Below are 20,392 nucleotides of genomic sequence, written 5' to 3'. Positions count from 1 at the left end.
CCAATGTTAATAATTTTTTCAGCTGTGTTCTGTCCTCTCATTCCTCAGTTCAGGCTTGAGTGAGCCTGTTTTACTTCATAATTTGGATAAGCTAAGAATGTAAGTTAAAACAGTTTATCTGACAGGCACAAACAGGTAAACTCTGTATTCTGATTTTGATGTCATGAGCTTATTCCCTGATTGTGAACTGCATTAGTACATATCAGGACAAACTGTATTTAAGACAGTGGAATTTTCAATATCATTAAATCTGATGATACATGTGAAATGTGATACCAAGTGTGAGATGAGGATATGGTCCATTTGGACTCGGACAAAGTCTTTTTGTAAGATGGGGAAATATTTTCCAAATAAGCCTTTCTGAATTGGGTCACATGTGAAAGAAACATAAAGTAAAATGTTATGTGCTGTTGATTCTTTCACAGCTACATGAAACTTAAATGTGCAGGGCTTGCAGCTAGCTGAAAATCTCAGGAACGAAAAGAGTGTTCTGTGCTTGACCAGCCATTTTTTGGAATTATTTCTATCTGAGTGTCTTTAGCCCATCGTCTTTAGTGTCTGGGGAAGTCCAAGAGCATAAAGTTAATGCCTGCATTGAGTATTGTACATACTTCACAAGTCCAGCTGTATCAACATCATTGATATAATCCCACATTTCCCTGTAGAACACTGTGTATATATACTCATGGTTTTGCTTCTTGCAGTGCCTATCAAAATTACTGTGTAGATAGTAATAGTACTATTCTTAGGGAAGGTTCATGGAAATGTTACAAGTTGCTGTGAGCACAGAGCAACCCCTTCACCCTTAACGTCAGCCTGACAGATTGCTTTAATGAACAGACTTTCTCACAGCTTAGCAGGGTGCAAGGGAGCACTGTGCTTATTCTGCGCAGAGCATGCCAAACTTTTAGAAAGACTGTTTCAGGTTTTTAATGGGAAAAGGTCCTTCTAGGTGGGTCTTTGAAATACCTCCCTGGGTGTGAATCCAGTGAGAGTGCTGCCTGACGCCTGTTGGGGTGTAGAAATGTCCTTCTTCCAATGCTGAGGAAGATCTTGGAGAAAACCTGCTGCAGGGAGCTGGCCTGGCACCTCTAAAAGCTGCAAGGTGTGTGAGCAAGCAGATCATCATTTCCATGGAGGGTGATTAGCATCACAGCATGGCTTAGTAAAATGGAATTCTGTTGTATTTCAAGCCATAAGTGGATAGTTTAATGGTTGTAGTGCAGCCTGAACAGAGCTGCGCAGCAAATTCAGGCATGGCTGGTCATGCAGCGCTCAGCAAATCTGGAAGGCAGGAAGCCACTTTCAGGGTGTGAAACTAAACTAGCATTCGAAAATAAATGTGACTGCGTTTTCAAGGTCAGCTTTTTTAAACTTCACAGCACTGAATGCCAAGCTCTCAATACAAACCAGAAGGAAAAACATGGTTGTTTAAGAACAAATGTAAGAGAGCCTCCTATATTAAAAAGAATACATTTTTATAGTCAGATATACTTCCTCTTCCCACTAATTTACAAGTGTGGTATATCAGCCTAATTCTAGACTGTACTAGCATACAGCTTCTGTCCCAGCAATTGCATATACAGTTTCTTTTTGGGGACAATCCTTTTTAACATTTTAGCTTGTTGACTGCAATTGCTACAGTAAAATAAGCAAGCTGTGTGCTACAATATATAATATGGTGTGGCTACCCAGTGTAAAGCAGAATTGCAGTGTGTAGCAAGTAAATTCTTCCATTATATTTAAAAAAAAAATATATATAGCAGCTATGGAGGAAAAAGTAGTGAAAAGCTGAGGTTTTTAACTTTGGCTCACCAGTTAGAAAGAAAAGAGTCATGGTTGGTAGAAAAAAATAAATGCTGTATCTATGTACAAGAAGAGGGAGAGTATTCCCTCTTCTTACATGTATTTGACTTAAAGAAATAGGAGGCTTAAGTTCTTCCCACTGATTCTTTGGCAGTTTGCAAGTTTTCATTCTGACTAAAGCAAGGTGTGCAGCTCTTCCTCAGGCAGCACTGCTGTGATGAGCAGCCCGGCACTTGTTACCTGCTGGTTCTTGCTACAAAGAGGTTGAAACAGTTGCACTGGAAACTGGGATTTGTCCTTGGTTGTCTCCAAGTGATGTAACCATCAAAGACAAATTAGGTCAGCAGATACAACTGCTTTAATGGTAAACGCTATGCCAGGAACTTTGAGCAGGCCAGTTGTCCATGAGAAGTGCCTGTATTTTCTAGCAGCATAGACAACACATACATGATTAAGAGCAGATTTTGCTTTTATTTACACCAGGGAATAATACCTCAGTGGAACTCGATCGGGTAACTCAGAACATGCTTGTATCTAAGTGTGTGCTAGATAGTATTCAGCTCTATGCAAATAGGTTCTGAAAGTGGGTAACTGAAAGCTTTTGCCTTTCTGTCCCTGAGCCAGGTTCATGTACAGACTCTGTCCTTGTCATGAGGAGAAGAGCAATGACTGCTCCAGGCTAGTGACTGCACAGCGCTGCCCTTCTAACGTAACACCCACCATCACGAGACAGAATTTTGTGTGGAGTCTTTTATGCAGCACTGCCTATGTCAGCTTTTATATTACTCGGTTTTAAATGGTGGATTGCATTTAAAAAAGCCTTTATCAATGAAACTAAATCAATAATACACTAGGTGCATCTTGATTTGTAACTTGGATTGAAAAAATTTTTAGTCTAAACTTTATTTTTTTAAATTTCATGTGTGTAATGCCTGCATGGACCTTCCTGGTACTGCTCCTATACGTAAGAATAATAATTAATTTAAGCTTCTCTGGCTAATTAAAGAAAAATGGAACAAAACTTTAATCAACTCAGTTCAGTTGGAGTCATAAATTAAGGAAGTCTGTGGATTTCATTGAGTGAAAAATGTTCTTTTCTGTCTGTTACTGCCACTTTCAGAAGCTATTTCTCGGCAGCTCAGTGGTCTGGAATGATTTGGTGAAAGAAAGCAGTTCTAAAGATCAGGATTAAGTTAATCAAATAGTGAACTGAACATAATCCTGTACTCAAATTTAAACTTGATTGTGCCTCAGGATTCTGTTTGCTTGAGGGATCTTATCAACTTCGGATCTGTTGGCAGGAATGAAATAAATTATGCAACTACTATTTCAATGGACCATCTTTAATTCAGTTTCCTGACCAGCGTTTTCTTGTCTTCATTAATAAGTTTTCTAAATAAAATAATTTGGAGATTTTTTTCTGTGAAAGCCCTGGTAGTCATTAGGGTTAATGGTTTATTAACAGTGAAAATCAGCACTGCTTTACTGCTGTGTCTGGCCATATTAATGAATATAACGGCTATGCATTTCTCTCACTGTATAGAAGAATATAGAAGAATAGAGGTAAATTTTCACAGCTACAGTCAGTTGGTCTCCCTGTTTGAATTTAGGATGACTTTGTTATTGGCTCCTGCTTGTGTGAATAAAAGGGATTTGCATAGCCTTGGTGTTTAGCTTTCTGCTGAAGTTAGCTTCATCACAAGACAAGATGCTGGGATCTATTCAGAGCAGCTTGCCAGCAGGTTCTTTTTGATTCTGTTGCCATCTTGGGAGGTAATATCTTTCTGACATGTCCAGAGCATTTAAGACATCTAGTTCTTTACTGAAGCAAACAGCAAGTCAATTCATTAAAAGAGAAAACCTCTCTCTGGTCAAAGTTGAAGATTAAGGAGATCTAGGCTCTGCTTTGAAGGCATCTATCCATCTACCAGACCACAAGCTTCATGGATGGCTTTAAAAGGAGGAATATTTTTGTTGTTATACTTAGTATAAGGACAAGGATGTCAGTATACTGGAAAGTTGCCAGTAGTGCCAAGAAACTACAGGGAAGAACCTCACTTGGGTCTGACAGGATTCTTTTCTCATGCTGGTCTAAAGGTTTATTTATTTTTTTCTTTGTTTGATCTTGGTATTTTAGTTTTGATAAATGGTTACCATTTCTTCAGGCTGTATTGCAAAATCATAAACAAATATCAAAGTTTTAACACAGTTTTGGACGTAAAATCAACTCAAAGGAAAGGCAGGCATGTTTGAGCTTTAGGTACTTCCTTTAGGCTGTGTATGCCAGCTGATCCTTCACTGAGTGGGGTGTCTGCACTGCAGGTGATGAGACAGCGATACAGATAGGGCTAAGTAACTTAAATGCAGGGGCAGGGTGTCTGTGATGACACAGGTGTCTGTTCAGAAGAGATGTTCAGTGTTGTTTTTTTAATAGTGATGTTTGCAGTGTTGGGTGTTTTAATTAATATATTCAAAGGCAATTTAATGTTATTGTGATGAAATTCACAAATGCTTCAACAATTAATGACCAGAAAATATCTTAGCTCTTGGGTTAAGATTTTTCTCTGAGTTTCATCAGTGCAGTCTTACTAATGGTTTCTTTTCTACCAAGAAAGACTGTAAAGCAACAGTCTTCCAGCTGTTGTTTTACTCTGACCTTTTTAGCCTTTACTCCCCTTACAGATCATGTTTCCCATCACTGCCATACAAGTAGAGAGGAATGTTTGCCATCACTCACATTTTCAGTTCTTGGACCATTGCTGAGGGGTAGTAGCACAAAGAGGCACAGCTTCTGCTGTGGGCCAGTGGGCAAAGGGGAAGTAAAATTCAGAGGTGACAGCTCTTCTGAGCTTGTATTTCTGCCTGTGATGTCAGTCCTTTGATCCTAATTTTATTCAGATTCTAATTTAGTGAATGGCCTTTAGTGTTGCTGAAGACAGTAAGAACTGTAGGCAGCCCTCAGTCCAGGCCCATGAACTCCATTGATTTCTCAGTCTCTGTGAAGCCTGCTTTGAATAAAGCCTTTGCTCCAGTCCCAAAACTCTGTAATAATGATTTTTTATCATTGTTATCTGCCTCTGTAGATAATGTTTTTTGTAACATGTTCCTTAAACTGTATGAAATACATACCTGTTCCCTCCAACTTTTTCATCTTCATAACATCAAGATAATGTTACCCTTGGAATGTACATGCTACAATTCCTTCAATACATAATGTTAAAAGGTAATTACCTTTTTATTCTATTTTTCCCTGTTTCATATTTCCTGCATGTGTTCCCTTTTGCCTCAATAGCAAGGCAAATGCATTTTGTTTTTTTTAAATCTGTCTGCCATTGATCATTAGAGCTGCTGAGGAAAACTGTATTTAAACTGAAAAAGTTAATGGTTTGTAATGGGCATGCGCTTCATAAGGTGAAGATTTAATATTCATATATTCATATATATTCCATAATGTGGAATATTCTTAACTGAATAACTAGTTCTAATTATTTCTAATTCTAGTGGAAGCATCATTTTTCATTGAGCAATTTGTCATACACTTGAGGAAATGTTAATTGATGTGCTACCTTTGCTGTGAATATGTTGCTTCTACTGTTATTCCATAACACTATTGTGTTCTTCATGTAAGTGTGTAACAATAGGAACACTATGTTTTACAACTTAAATATTTTTTTCTGCTCAAGTGAAGGATAATTCTTTATATAGCATTGCTACATTCCAGATAAATTCTTTTATTTTCTTGGCTGAGGATTAGCATTCCTTCATTTTCACTGTCTGTGGCCTGTCATCACTAAGCCATGTCTGTTTAGATCACGATTTTGCATTGGGATTTTCTAATGCTCCTATTGTTAAATGTTCCTATAAGTCATGAGTGATTAACCTATAGATAATGTGCAGATGAGGAGCTCTGCCCCATAAAATTTTACTCAATCACGACTGTCCGAGTGTGCTGTGTTACAGCATCACAGTTGTCGTTTATAAGCATTTTGTACCATTGCCAAATCTTCTTCGTTGTCTATAAAATGATTCAGCACTTTTGTATTTAATAGGAAATAAATGGCTAAAATCTAGATCCTGAAATATTGAAAAATCCTTTGTTAGTACTACGTGAACCTTCCTGATGGGTGTAATATTAAAGAAGGAAAATCTGTTGTCTACAATGAAGAAATAAGTATTTTCAGATCTGTGCATGCATGCAAAAGTAGGAATATAGGAACAAGTCTTGTTTTTTGCAGAGCTGGCAGACTATCACATGTGGATCAACACTTGTATCAGCCTTATGGTGGCTATACAATAATTCTGTCAAAAGTTGAATATGACATGGGTGTTAACTCCAGTTTATTCTCTGTGGATGCACCTATCATTGCAAGAGGCTTGACTTTCTCAGACTATCAACTGTTTTTTCATAATATAGGATTGTTTCATTGTCAAGTATTTATTCTACCTATTCTTTGTACTTAGCTGTATTTGTTTTACTCAACTGATTTATGCCAATTTACTACTATCCTTCCTTGTTTCCTTAGTCTTAACATTTTTAGAAAGACTTGTAGATAATTTCTTTTCACAGCAGTAGTCAATGGAATTCCTCTGAATTTATGCCTGTGTTACAGAAATCGGCATTCAGCCTACAGCATTCCCTGTGACATGCCTCATGACTACATTTTTCAGAAAGAGTTGAAAGTATTCTGTAGTGTCAGGGACAACAGAAGGACATTCCTCCTTCTTCTCTTATCCAGAGGGTCTGGGGTATATATTTCATGGATCTTTAAAGATCCTGGCTTATTGAGAAATACACTTTTTCCATATTCATTCTCAGTAAATGTATAGGTTTCTATTTTAATCACACTAATTCTGCTTTGGTGGTGCAAGGGGAAATTACACAACACATTCTTCTGTGCTGATTATTATCTTTGGTTAGTGTCTTATGTTTGCGTATTATCCAGAGCCTTTGGTCCTGGCTGTTATTCTTGGTTATGCTTATGCAGTATTACTGGAGACAGCGGCTTTTTGAAAGTGTGACTGAGTTAACCATCTGGTCAGTCAAGCAAAAACCCTGGTGTTTTTCCCTCTGCATTCCTGACTAGAAATAATTGCGCATCACAAGCTAACAGACTGTCTTTCTTTACTTTTCCCAGATTTCAGTCAGTTTGTCTTTATAAGTTTTAGCAACCATGGCTGAAAATGGGTATATATCTTTTTGTTGGAGAATGTCCAAACCAAAGAGCTGTTAGGGGCTGCCTGCTCTGTTTTGTGAGACACCTTTGTACATTCAGCATAACTGAAATCCAGCTTCTGGAAGTCTTAGGATTTCTCCAGGCCTTGAGGCTCTTTTTACTCAAGGCAGAGGCCAAAATTCTGCTTTCATTCCTTTCCATCTGGTTCCAGAGTTTCTTGTGGGATTAAACTTGAGTATCTGCAGACAAATGTTAAGATCTTGTGGTTTACTTTTTATTTCAAATGTATGTTCCCTGAGTTTTGCATGCATTGGTCCTTTTCCCCCATCTCTTTCTAGCTGGAGGAAATGATCACCCTTGATCTGCATGCTGTTGCAGCTGAAGGTCTTCAGAAGGTACAAAACTAGGGGTAAATTTGAGTCAGCCTAGGTCTGGAGGAATGCAGTACTAGAAGTACTGTACATAACTTGGATAGAGTGCTTTACAGTGCATACTGGATTGAAATCTTTATCCCCTCCTGAAGCTGTGCTGCAGTTATGCTGAAAGTGCTTTACAAAGCAGACTTTGGGTCTGCAGCAGTTTTGTTTAGCAGTTATTTCTAATGCAAACAAGCTTTCTTTTAATCAAAAATGTTTTAGAAACCTGTTTCCACTTCAGTGGATAATTTACTAGGTTTTTTTTAAATGACATTTCTTGGCTTTGTTATTTAAGTTAAAAAAATAAAAATGGTTGTAGTAAATCTTGAATTATAGGAGCAGTGGCTGGAAAAGTTATTGACACTAACTTTTTTTAGTCTTAAAATTTCAGGTGATCAGAACTCCTCTGTAAAATGGGCTCTAAGTCTGTTTTTTTTTCATTTTGCTGTCTCTCTCAAAAATATTATAAGGGAATGTCACTGGACTTTCCAAAGTACTCTTGCTTTAAAGAAAAAGATCTTAACAATGAAAGAACATTTATATAATGTCAAGCAAGTTAATAGAAAAATTCAAAGTCAATGACAGCCTTAATATCCTTTTTATTACTGTAGTGTTAGCAGGACGTCCCCTCTGAGTCATGCAGTAAGAGTGTAAAGATTAAGTAGTTAAATTTTAATAAATGAATATATAGTAATAAATTTTAGTATTTCAAAATCATGGGAGGAGAGGAAGGTAAATCGCAGACAGTATGCATCTTGAGGTGAGACCATAATTTTAAAGATGCTGATCATCATGACACTGAGAAACTTAATGTTTTGAAAACTGAGACAGATCAAACTACTATGAAATTTTTTGCCTGGTTGTTTTTTTTTCCCCTCAAACTAAAAAGAACCAACTGACATTTTTGACCATGCTCATTTTCTGGTTTAAATACCAGAAGGAGCTCTGTATTTATGTAACTTTCTTACTGAGAACAGGTAAGAAATATTTAAAGTGTAGTCTGAAGTATTTCCAAGGTGGTTGGTGTGGCAGATGTGGGAAAAGGCTCCCAGTGCAATAGTTAAAGGTATATAAAGGCCCATAGAGAGACAGGTGACTTCTTTCATTTTTAGAAAGGGATGAGTGAATGAAATATTTGTAAAATGAGCTCTGTTTTGGAATAAGGCCTCAGTAGTACACCTGACCAAAGTCAAGGTTAAGGGTTTAGAAGAAATGGTGTATATATGATTGAGCCAGCTGGTGTAGTGGAAGGTGTCTCTGCCCATGGCAGGCGACTGGAACAGGATGAGCTTTAAGGTCCCTTCCAACCCAAACTAGCCTGGGATTCTGTGATAATTCATTGTTGGAGAAGACAGAGAACAAGCAAAATATGTCACAATACACATTATTTATTTACTTGAAACTCAGCCTTGGGGAAGGGCTCCTCCGCTAAAAAAAAAAACAGAGAAGCAGGTGCATTGCAAAAAATGTCACCACAGAAAGGCACGTTACATCCTACAGCTCTCTTTTCCCATTTTTTCTGGCATTTTTTCTTTTCTTTTTTGTTGTTGTCCCTGCCACTCTTTCTACGTAACAGCGGGCACTTCACCATTTCCTATTCCACTGCTGTTTTCTGGCACGTGATTCAGTTCTTAAGCTTCTCTGATAATTGTCTGTCAGCCTGGCATAACATTTTACAAAATTAATTGCATCCTTAGCACTACCAGGCAATTTGACTCGCATAACATCATGCTTTCACCACTTCATGTTAATAATCTGCCACTTACTTTCCCATTCCAGGAATACATGTTTTTGCAACAAAATAGATTTCCCTTAGACTGTTACCAGCTACTTTTCTTCATTTTTTCTCTGCTGTAAGATTTTTTCCCTCAATACATCAGCCTCCCTTTTTTTTCCCTTAACAACCTGATTTCATATATACTTAGAAAATTGCAGTAATGTTGATAATTTGGGGACTTTTGTATTATTGATGGTTGCTATAGGCACCCAAGAGCAAGTTCTCAAGCTGCTCCCTTACTGGTAGCTGTAAAATCCTGCAGCTATTGAGCACAACTCAACTCGATATGTTCCACAGTACTTTTTTCTGAACAGCTGAATAATTTATAGGACTATGAAATCTTTTTAGTTGTTTTGTACCCTTAGGAGAGCAGCTGAATATTTACAATTTCATTTTGAATGTTATGACAATTTTCTGTAGTACAGAAATGTTTTGGAAAATGTACCAAGCCACACAAAAAGAACAACTCCCCTATTATTATATGAAAGGTTTTATTTTGCAGAGAAGAAAGGCTTTGCGTATGATAGCTTGATGCTAAAATGCAATGTGATTAACTGAAAGCTAGATAAAATTCTACTTGTGCAAGAATAATATGGAGTGAGGAGGAATAAGAATAGGAGGAAGCAGACCTAGGTCTGTCTATTTTGATTGATGAGTTAGTGTCTTGCTTTTACTTGATATTTGTTCAGGTAGAAGACAAGAAGGCTTAAGGTGATATGATATTTGTTAGGCAAATACAGCAACAGCTCTTTGAAGGTGCAGAAGGGGATTAAGCAATAGGAGAGTTGGTCAAGTTTTGCAGATTCTGGAGCATGTCTGAGATTTTACTAAGCCTGAAGTGTACCATTGGAGGACATGTTCTATGTTGCATTCTATAGACTACTTAACTGCATGAGAGATCTGCTACTGTGGGGTAATCTACAGAAAACATACTGAATCATAGGATCATAGGATAGTTAGGGTTGGAAAGGACCTTAGGATCACCCAGTTCCAACCCCCTGCCATGGGCAGGGACACCTCACACTAGACCATGTCACCCCAAGCTCTGTCCAACCTGGCCTTGAACACTGCCAGGGATGGAGCATTCACAACTTCCTTGGGCAACTCATTCCAGTGCCTCACCACCCTCACAGTGAAGAATTTCCATATATTTAAGGAAGAAACCCTTATATCTAACTGAGAAGGTTAATTCTCAGACTCTTTTGGTCTTTTTTTTTGATGGTTAAAGATTACCTCTGCAAACTGGGAGACAGATTTAAACTTGATATATTGAAACTCCCTATCCTGTCACTGGAGGCTGTAGTAAGAAGCCAACAAAATCAGGTTGTTGCATAATTTGTGACAATACAGAAAACCCGTTCAGCTGTTTTACAGTACAACTGTTTTAATAAAAAGTGATGTTGCGTACCACATTGTGAAATATTTCAAGACTTTCTCTGAAAAGTCAGGTCAGACAAAATATTTTAGTGCCATGGCAATGTCATAAATCAAACACAACAAAGAGAGAGATATGTAGAAAAATTATGCAGCCAGCAGCCAATGCTGTCTTCTGATCTTGGTTTCTGAATGGCAGAAGAAGCAGATGTATGGCCGGCTTCAGTGATGACTTGGCCTGCTATAGTGAACCTAGAGTCAGAGATGAGTTCTGTGTAGTGTGCTCTTTATGCTTCTTTCAGTTCTGTCTTTTTCAGGAGACAATGTTGTGTTGAAGTCATTTGTCCTGCTTCCACTGTGAGGTTTCCCAGGGGACCAGGTAGCAACTCTTGCTCTTAGGAAGGATTCTGAGCTTCATTTGACAGTGCGTAGTGGTAGAAAAGGATAAAAGCATTAAGCCTGTAACACATCTTCAAAAGAGTTTGCCACAGATTGGACAAGTAGTTATGCTTAACACAACTGCCATGGAAACAGAATGGCTTAATGAACTGTTGATACAAATACCCTCTTTTTATAAAATTTGAGCACTTCAACTGAATCACAAAATACTCCTCTTAGATCTTGAGATTACCCTTCAAACCATCTTGCCACTAAATGCCAACATTGTATAAAGAACAACTGTTGCTATACAACGTACTTCTGCGCACACCTACAATCGCCTTGTGATGACAATGAAATGGTAATGTATTATTATACTTGTACAGATCATGTGTGAATTTTTTTTGAACAGATAATGACACATAATCCTACTGTTTCAAATTATGAGGAGGAGTCAACATAGAGAGGTATTTGAAAGTAAACCTTATGTTTGCTCCCCTTACAAAGGGAGTCTACAGAAAAAGCTTCTGCTACAATAATAATTTTGAAATACTGGCTTTCATAGCAGCATTTTTTACAGATTTTTACACCAGTAATGAAACATTGCATGAGCTGCTACTCATTGTTATGTGCAAGCCAAAGTGCTGATGAAAATATTTAAAGCCTTACCTGATTTAACCCAGGAGGTTTTGCATTTTTTTACCTTCTATCCTATTGCGATAGCTAAGACGGTGCTACAGGTTTGGGGTAGAAAGATGGGGAGGAAGACCGTACTTATATATTTGGTTTTCTTTTTACGTCAGCAGAAAGCAAAATTGTAGAGGCCAGGCTTGCTACAAAGCTAGCAACATTATTGTTTTTGCAAGTTTAATTGCAATCACACAGGACATTTTACAGATTATACATAACAATATGTCATGCACGAACGTACTATGGAGAAATATGTGTTATTTGACATCAAATCTCTTCATTATGTTATTAAGTGTTGCCCAAGGAAGTTGTGAATGCTCCATCCCTGGTGGTGTTCAAGGCCGGGCTGGACAGAGCCCTGGGTGACATTGTTAGTGTGAGGTATCCCTGACCACGGCAGGGGGGTTGGAACTTGATGATCATAAGGTCCTTTCCAACCCTAACTATTCTATGACCCTATTATCCTCCAGAGGAGGGCATAATTGAATTAATGTTATCTCAAAACCAGATAATAATAATACTACCCATAGTATTGAATGTAGGAGAAACTATATGCAATATTGAGAGGGTAGCTTTAAGCAAAGAACCGAAATGTTTATACGCTTGAAGTCTAAAATTCCTTTTGAGGGCACTGATGATTAATTCCAAACAGATGTTCAGGAGAGATGCTGTCTACCTACGTGGTAGGTTCTGTACAGTAAGCAGCTGCTTGACTTGATTCACCTCTCTCTCTTATCCCCCCAAAAAGCATCTCATTACATGCATATTGAAACATGCTACCCTGTGTTTGAGTTACAATCATATGTTATTGGAAAAAAGAGACCTGTGTAAGTTTAAAGACTGCAAAGGCTGAGAACCAGTAGAAGCTCTTGACAAATAGTAGTGGATATTATAGTCTCTGTTAAAGATGGACATCTTACTGAATTCCTCTAGGGTCAGTTTTAATATTGATATTGGAAATGCATTGTATCACAGGGATGATATACATGAAGATATGGTAAAAAAATAACAAAAAGGATTATTGCTATGAGGCTCACAGTGCAGTGCTTCATAGGCATGTTTTGAGCTCTGCCTTACTGTCACCATATTTAAAGCAAAACAGAATACTGTTGAGCTTTCTGTCTTCAAATATTTTCTTTGAATTATATAGAAGTCTTTGGTAATTATCTTCAGTCTATATAGTCTGTCCTCTGGCTCATTGATTGTTTCATACTAACTCCTTAGCATTGTAAAACTCCTCACAAGTATGACATCTTTCATACTGGTGTAGAACTTACCTGAAATATTGGCAGTGCATCCCAGTAGCACTCTAATACATGGATTAATATACACATACAATCTAATTTTCTACTGTTTACTACTTAATTTTAGTTTTCTATTTGATAAATTCTATTATTTTCTATCTTTCCAATAGTATAGAATCATAGAATCATAGAATAGTTAGGGTTGGAAAGGACCTTAAGATCATCCAGTTCCAACCCTCCTGCCATGGGTAAGGACACCTCCCACTAAACCATGCCACCCAACGCTCTGTCCAACCTGGCCTCGAACACCACCAGATCACAACAGACCCAAAGTGTGTAGTTAGACTAAATACTAATAAGCAAGTAAATATCTGTATTTATACAAATAAATAAATAGTGTATTGTGTTACATTTTACTGATGTTAATGAACCAAAAGTTGTTGATGTCAGTGAGACTGTTACCTTTGCTTTTATAAGACTTGGCTCAAGACCTGTATTTTTTGATGCAACTTGCTCTTTCTTTGAAAGACAGCCATGTTCTAGTGATAGTGTTAGCAGAGGTGTAATAGTAACTGTGCTTGTTGAAACAATTTTTCAGCTTCTAGCATTTAGGGTGCTGTCATGTTTTGGAATGAATAGAGTGGATTACAAACTGCCTTAACACTCTATACTTGGAACAAGCTCCAGTTTTTTCCAGGTAATTTGTTGAGCTCATGCTTAAATACAAGTGACTTCTGATGAAATACCCAGCTCACAGTTTGTTTACTTCATTCTTCATCACTGTGTTTACTGAACCATTTATTTTAAAGTTCCCACAGTTCTAAAGAAGTTACAATACAGCCTTGTTAACTGATTATCTTTGTCAACTTCAATTAATTCATCATCCAACATCTAAATCTCTAAGTTTGTCTTTTATTCTAGGTTTACATGATATCATTAACATCATCACTATTTTCTAAATTCTTAACGCACAGTTTTAGACCATGTTAATTCACAGCATTCCTTGGCATTTCATATTTGCAGCTCTTGAATGGCTGAAACTTACTTGACTATACATGAAAAAACTTTGGTAGCAGTGAATCCATCATATTTTCAACTTTTTCATGGTTTTGTTATTCAGAGAGTTTAAAATAATATATAAGGGGTTTGACAGAGGCTCTAGGTATAGTATTTAGAATGAAGAAATATTTGGCAGTGCATCAAACACTTGTTTAGACTGGAATTTTCAGACTGCCCAAGTGGTGGCTACATACATGAAATCTATGAATGAGCTTGTCCTATAGATTGTTTTATTACACTTGTGACTTGAAGACACAGTTAAGTTGCTGCAAATTTGTGTTACTAGTAATTTAGATCCCTGTAGATAATGATGTCCTATAGGCAGAATGAAAAGAATGCATAAGAATGACGGCTACCAGAATTCATAGAGGAAGGCTCCTTGTAGGATAAATGGAGAAACAAATTTCTTTACCTTTAGGACTGCAGGAATTCTGAAGCATAAAGAAGAAAATTACTTGCTAAAGATGCCTGTTATTTGCCACTCTCCATCTTGCAGATCTCTTGGAGAGCTTGCTAAAACACAGTACGCAGAAAAGGGGGTGGGATTTTCTAGAACCAGTTAAAGTGTAAATGGACTTTTTGCCACTTCTGAGGAAGTTCATCACAAGCTTTGTACAGAGAACAGAGTACATGTAAAAAGTGCTCTTAAGATACTTTTGTCACAGCTGATATAACAGGGATTTCAAAACCTGAGCGTCCAAAGTATTAAATGTTTAGACCTGAGTACTGCAACAAGTGGTTGGCACAGATGATGACCCCTAGCAGACATTCATGTTTTCTAGTTTTTAAATCAGATCTTTGCACCAAAGTCCAGTAAGAGGAAAATACTGTAAGGAAAAAAAGGAAAAAAAAAAAGGAGAAAAAAAAAAAAGTAAGCAATATAAGCAGTAACAACTTTATTTAGTACTTTTGCATACATTGAAAGCCCATACTTTCTCTGCTATAAAGGTCTTACAAATCTTAGTAAAACCGGATGAAGTATAGCAATCTGTATAAAGTTAGGTTAAGTTTTCTAAATTATAGAAAAGAGAGGTGGGTTGTTTCAAGTGCAAGAAAAATTGAAAAGGAAACAGGAAACTTCTGTGACAGAGAAAGATGGACACAGGAAACTGAAAGAACAGTGCAGAGCTAAAATGAGAAAGGAAACACTGTAAAAGGCCGAAGCAGGTAGGCTGGCTTTGATCTGCTGTGGAAGACTGTAAAAGAGACTTAAGGTGCAAGCTGACATCATTTGTGTAGAAACAATGTTTAGGCCTCTGCAGGCAGAGATGCTAGATGTGGACAAACATAAAGTAGTGTAGCTAATGGAGTTTCCTTCAAATGCTTGAGCCCATTATATACACCTCTTCATTTAAGAGAAAGCTATCATTCTGTCTTAGATTCACACTATAAGCATCCATGTGATAGTTAAGTGATGCTGTGCCTTTCATTTAATTTTAGAATAGCTCTTCAACTGGTAACTAAATAAAACTGTTGCACTATGAACATGTTAAATGGTTTCTTTTTGGAGAAATAAAATTAAACAGCTTTCAGCTCTGAAGCCTTTTTATGTGGGTGCAAGGTCGGCTCTGCTTTAGGTCAGGATTATGAATGTCTTTTTTTATGTATACTTATGGGTACTTTGTAGACTTATAATTAATTCGTTTGTGTTTAAATACAGCGGATGCTTGTGTCTTCTGGGGTTTATGTGGACTTGACACAAACTGAAAATAACTCAGAGGACTGACAGTTTATGTTCCCAGAGTAACATATTTTTTTCCCTTCAACCACCTCATACTAGTTTTCTATTACAATTGAGCTGGTTAGTTTTGGGCTGTTTATCTGAAAATGCTCTTTAAAGTCTATGAAAACTTCTTGTTCTTTTTCTGCTGGGTGTTGCATTTTCTGATACAAAACTATTAGCTGGATTATTTTTCAATTCATGGTTTACTTGCAGACTTTGGTAGCTTAGTAGAGAAAATTTTTATGTATTTAATTCTTTTTGGCTTTATAATTTCTTTTTCTTGTGATAAGGTAGCTAGTTTGTATCAGAAGAGGCACACTTGTGATAAAAACATTCATTTTCATGGTCTCCTTTAACACTTCCATTGCAATTAGCTCTTCTGTTAGAAACTGAGAGGCTCAGAAAGTGAAGATCCAGCTCAGTGATGCTTGACATGAAAGGCAACACTGAGTGACTTTGTGTCCTGTCTTTTGAGTTACATTGTAGATATCACACCCAGGAATGATGGTGGTCCGTAGTGCTGGTAATACTCCCTTCCTCACCCTGTAGGACTTTGGTTTTGGCCAACTGTCTAATATCTGGGAGCAAAATTCCTAAAAATAACAAATCATTAGAGAACCCCCACCCTGACGGCTCTGGGGTTAGTCTTCTTTGACTAAACGTTGCCCTGTATCAGTTTGTGAAATGCTTTACCATGACTCAGTCAGTCATTACCACAGTAGTCTTAGTTCATGTTCAGTGATACTGACATCTCTTATTCTACTTTTCTTTGTTGGCTTATAAGGTTCTAAAGTGCTAGTTTTGCTTTAGCAGCACTGTTTAAAAACCTCTGCCTTAATCTTTAAACTTTTCCTCACCAAAAAATATCATGGTTTAGACATATTGGAGTTTTGGAAGAGGAAGGAGAACATAAGACAGTAATGCCGCAACACTGAAATAAAAGAAGGCTTGAATGAAATCCTGTGGAGGCAAAAAGGTATACTTTTAGTTGCATACATAATTTTAATTTTGAGATACAGTAGCTTTAGCAAGCAAGCATATTAGTTTTAATCTGTCTTTCATGTAGATGTAACACCTACAGGACTTAGAATGAGGTAGGGTCTGTCTTATGGAAGGCATTCTTTCAGAAAATACTTGAGGAAACAATGTACTTGCTCCAAAAGATTTTGTTATCACTGTTCAGAGGTTAGATGTATACCATGGTATAAAGGTATTTGGTACTTCTTCCTGCCTTCTTGGACTCATTGAATTTGACTTTGTTTTTTTCTCTGCCAGGGTGGAATGTCACTGTTTTGCTGTTAGACCAAAGCAGAGACTCCACATACCTGTCAAGCTTCCTTACAAGTATAAACTGAATTTAGCATCTGCAGTCATCACTTTCAGATTCTGTGGAGAGATGAAAGATATGCATCCTTTTTTCGCTCAGTTTTTCCAGTTTTTGCCCATGTGTTCAGAACTCACAGTAAGCTGCAATGTATTTACCACACAAAACTAAGGAAGGTGCTAAAGAAAATGTCAAAGACTACTGGGCACTGGAGAGATGTATATAAGACACCAGTCCAAAGGCTTTTCTTCCTGATAGGGAGCCAGCAGTAACTGTCCTGAATGGGCTTTTACACTTGTACAGAGGTGCTTTGCGGTTTTTTTTTTCTTCCAACTGCTTTCAAGTACTTTATTTGATAACTTGTTGCAGTAATTTCACAGGAACTGAAATGTTGATTACTGGCCCTCCTGATAACCTCTGAATTTCTTCTTCCTCATTTTATATACAGTATATTGCTTTTTCCAGACTTTTCTACCATGAAGCATTGATGTCAATCTACCTAAATAATTCAACAGCCAAATAATCCATAACAGTACAATTTTTTGTCATCTCTTGACTAGCCTGTGAAAGCACTTTAAATGTGGGTGCCGCACAGGGTTAGGTAACTTGGAAGAAGAGTCTTTCAGCATCAAAGTGATGTTTATTTTAACACTAGAAATAAAGCTTTCAGTGAGAAAAGAAAGACTTGGAAGAACCTTTTTATGAACAGGCCTACAAACCTACCTAAGCATAAATCTTACCACGGATAGATGACATCTTTGGCAGGTGAAGCTTTTTTAACAGTCTCATTAAGAATCTATATCTGAATCTAATTCCCAGGAAGAACTACTGCTTCTCTTTCTTGGAGAGTATCCAATTTTAAATCTGTGCTTCATGTCTTTGGGACCTTCTGTCTTGAGGCTTTTTACATGAAACCAGTTTTATAGGTTGACTATAAATGAGAGTTCTGAGTTCATTCCTTAACAATACTGTGTAAGGAGATGCCTGTCTCAAAGTAGTCATTTTCTCCCTGCCTCCTTCTCCGGACAGAACCTTGCTGAATGTATTCAAAAATCCATCTTCCCTGTAGTAGGTCAACATGAAGTATTAATACATTATTACAAGGCAGCTTCAAATCAATTACAACAAGAAGAGAATGTGTAGGCACACCAAGAGAAGAATGGAAGAAATGCATGCCATTCTCAAGGTCATAATGTAGGCTTCTCAATAAAATTTAATTGCCCCTGTTTTGAATGATACTGAAGAGGTAGAAAAAAAAGTTAAGCTGAAGAACAAGTCTACAAAGTAAATTAATATACCACAGTAATAAAATTAAGATCCACAAAATGGCAGACATAAGATGAAAGCAATAAATGAACTACGTTGTAATGCCAGTTTTAGAGTAAATAATACGTTGCTTCAGTTACCCTCTAGTGATGAAATTAGAAATCTGGTCATGATAAAGTCAAAAATAACTGTGAGACCAAATCTTCAGGAGGGATAATGAGGTTCCATCAGCATTAACAGAGTGTAAATTCCTGCTAGGTAAACTGACACATGCCTTTGCTACTGACTCCATTAGGAATAGACACACTTTTTATGTAGTGAATGTAGTAACAACTTGGACTGAACGTGCCTAAGTTTGAAGCATCCTGAATTGGAATATGACAAATACAGAAGGTTGTACCTCTGACTATAGTGTGGGCCATTCCTGTTCTCAGCATTGTAGATCATTTTGCTTTCTACTCTGTCAGTACTACAGTTTGCACAATTGCTAATGCTCTAATGTTACTGTATATGCTCTTCATTTTCTCCACATTGTGTATTAACAGAAGGAAGATGGAAAGCAGCTTAATGATATCATTTTGGTCCAAGGCATATGAACGACAAACTAGCTTAAATGACAAAGAGCGGTATAGTCATGTCTTTATTCTGGTAGTTCTATTCCAGTTGAAATTATTCGTACATCTTCTTCTTTTATGGGAAACCACCAGCAGAGTTCTTAATAAACTACTCTTTCTGGAGACTGCAGTGCAAAGCATTTTCCCATTATAGTTCTTCCCCTCCTGGAACTGTTCCCTGTAATTCTAAAAAGAGCATCATTCTTAAACTCTGAAAGATGGTACAAAGAGTCTTCTGCAGAGGTTTCTATTTTCTTCTACAAGTCAATAGTATAAAATGCAGAACAGTAGTTTGAACTGAAGCACAAGGTGCTATCATTATAATTTTCTTGCAGAACACTGAAAAGCTTGATTTTCTCCATTGCATGTAGTTGTAGTAAAGTGACAAGAAAATCTCTTGTAGTACAGATAGCCTAGATTTGTCATAATATCCACTGTGTGTCCCTGGCACAGTGGCATACAGTTTATTCACTTTGTGCAAAGGGAAAGTAAGAAGCACAACTAAAAGTAGGTTGCAGAAAAAAAAGTACCAACCTCAAGCGTTTTCTAAATTATAATTTTAAAGCTGTAAATGAACAGGTAGAGAAGCAATGAAATCATTTAAATGAAAGGTACATTCATAGTGGAGTCATTCAGAGATTAACTTGGAGGAACAGGGTTTTGTAAGTCTTGAGGCGAGCAGAGAGAGAGGAGGAGAATCTTCTAGATCTTGAACATAAACATTACCTGTGATAACAGCAGTCACCTTTGAGGGAACATAGAACTTCCACTGCACAGCATAGTGGAATCTGGAATAGATATTGTGGAATATATGGGGTTATAACCACATGGCAGTTGTACTCTGTGGTACATTCATTTGAATGCTTATAGTACTTTCTGCGTTTGCACTCACATTGAGCTGCCACAAGAGGACTTTGTAGGGATGTCCTGGATTCCACCGTAGCAGTCAAATCAGCTGAATCAGACAAATCAGCTTCTTTTTCTAAAGTACAGTCCCATTCTCTCGTCTATAAATCAGAACTGCTGTTTGCTCACTTTTGTGTATGTGAAATCATTCTTGGGCCTCCTCTGCATACCTGCACAATACAAATGCACAGCTGTGCCTATGGGTGTGAAAACCATGAAACCTTAAGGCACATAAGGCTACCCTAGCATGTACGATTGAGTAGCTGTTTAAGGGGCTTATTCAAGGAGGGTCATTTATACTGCATGTTACTGTATATGTTTTCATTAGATGTCCTTTTCTGTTGCTGTTCCATTTTTCTTTACAGCTAGTTTTATACTCCCCAGTATTTTATACTTGATTCCACCTTTTATGGTAAAATTCAAACTCAGTAAAGATGAAGCAAGCCACATTTTGAGGGCAAGTCTTTTTAAACCTGCATGTTCATCTCTGCTTAATCTGGCTTCCTGAAGTAGGTAGTGTCCTACTGTGATGTGCTAACTCAAATCATTGCTATTATACTAAAGTGCTGGAAACCCACTGATGCTGCCCTGATTCAAAGCCTATTGGAAGAAATGGAAATCTATTAATTTCAGTGAGCTTT

At 37.3% G+C, this 20,392-nt stretch overlaps 1 long non-coding RNA gene across 1 annotated transcript; it reads right to left on the bottom strand.

Annotated features, from left to right (window-relative positions):
* Positions 1-18,858: 18,858 nt before the first annotated feature.
* LOC134161411 (uncharacterized) lies at positions 18,859-19,644 on the bottom strand. The gene is made up of 2 exons (XR_009963966.1): positions 19,572-19,644; positions 18,859-19,031 (listed from the first exon to the last, which is right to left on the bottom strand). It is a non-coding gene; the product is annotated as an uncharacterized LOC134161411 (long non-coding RNA).
* Between the last annotated feature and the right edge of the window lie 748 nt (positions 19,645-20,392).

This window comes from Pezoporus occidentalis, unplaced genomic scaffold, assembly GCF_034315485.1.
Source record: "Pezoporus occidentalis ecotype Australia unplaced genomic scaffold, CSIRO_AGI_Poc_V1 ctg173, whole genome shotgun sequence".
NCBI lineage: Eukaryota > Metazoa > Chordata > Aves > Psittaciformes > Psittacidae > Pezoporus > Pezoporus occidentalis.
Note: the sequence above shows the minus strand (reverse complement) of the source record. Positions and strands in the feature narration are given on the sequence as shown.